Source organism: Nicotiana attenuata, unplaced genomic scaffold (assembly GCF_001879085.1).
Source record: "Nicotiana attenuata strain UT unplaced genomic scaffold, NIATTr2, whole genome shotgun sequence".
Lineage (NCBI taxonomy): Eukaryota > Viridiplantae > Streptophyta > Magnoliopsida > Solanales > Solanaceae > Nicotiana > Nicotiana attenuata.
This window is the reverse complement of record NW_017704705.1, coordinates 1-1,219: the sequence shown is the minus strand read 5'-3', so window position 1 is coordinate 1,219 and position 1,219 is coordinate 1. Positions and strand designations below refer to the sequence as shown.

The 1,219-nt window shown below is 36.4% G+C and overlaps 1 long non-coding RNA gene across 1 annotated transcript; it reads right to left on the bottom strand.

Annotated features, from left to right (window-relative positions):
- Positions 1-936: 936 nt before the first annotated feature.
- Positions 937-1,209, bottom strand: LOC109222829. Its single transcript, XR_002067461.1, has 2 exons — positions 1,119-1,209; positions 937-1,024 (listed from the first exon to the last, which is right to left on the bottom strand). It is a non-coding gene; the product is annotated as an uncharacterized LOC109222829 (long non-coding RNA).
- Between the last annotated feature and the right edge of the window lie 10 nt (positions 1,210-1,219).

Here is a 1,219-nt window from a genome sequence, read left to right as displayed (position 1 = left end):
GACAGAATCAGGAAGTTCAAAAAGAAATACAACAAAGACGTTCAACAAGAGAAATTTATACACCAAAAAAGTTTCAAAAAATAAGAAATGCAACCAAAATACAAAGAATCTTCCAAGTGAAACTTTAAAAAAGAAGCAGAAGGAGGAGAAGAAGAAAGCAAGAAACAAACAAAGATAGACGTACTGACCTTGATTATTACTCCCAGTAGATAGGCGATTGATTAGTTGCACAGCAGCTTGTTGTGCAGAGGAACCTTCTCTAGGTGAACGAGCATTCAAACGTAGCATGCTGGGATCAACCCGTAAATCTGAATTCAGAAGCTTAAGTTGAGAAATGATGTTAACTGCAACTTGTAGTTCCATGGCATCTTTATGTGCATTGAACTTTTCATGCAATCTTTGCTGCATCCTTTCTTCCATTTCCTCCAATTTTTGCTGCATCGCCTCATCAGTAGAGGGTCCCAAATCTCCCACTTTTCTTTTTAAGGAAGTCTTGGTAACCCCACGACCATATAATATTAGGCGACCTGGATGCTCAGGTCCCATGACCAATGCAAATGCATCAACTGATTGGCTGCCATCTTCACTTTCTTGTGTTGGTTGTATTCTTTCCATTTCAGCCTACAAGACCAAATTGAGTCATTGTTAAATCAGAAAGTGTATGATACTGAGTCAATAACTAAGAACAGAGTCAATAAGTAAGAACAGACAAAGCATAACAAAAAACTTTAAATTAATAACTCGTACAATTTTATTAAGAGTATCCGCGTACGAGGCCTTGTAAACTCGATCAGATTTTCTTTTTCGTGTGGCCACAAAGATGTCCTTGCTTGATAGAGGCTCAGAAGTTTCTTTCTTTTTTTTCTGATTATATAAAAAGTGGTATAAAGTTAATAAGTTCATATTTAAAACAATAATAAGAAAGAAAATATCAAACCTCGCATATTCGAGCAAAACTTCTTTTGCCAGCAGTGTGTGGATATTTCAACTTTTTGCGATTCTCGGTATTGGTTTGGGATATTTTCTGCAAATCAGCCAATGAATACAGAGTTAAGTAATTTCTAATTAAACATAAACCAGACATTCTCAGCAAATCATGGGACAGCACTTAGTTTTACCTTGTAGGCATCAGAGTTCCAATAATTAAGAAGATCCCTAAATTGAGATTCAGGAACATCAACGGGCCTTTTCTCCATTCTTAGCTCGTCATTCTCATAGG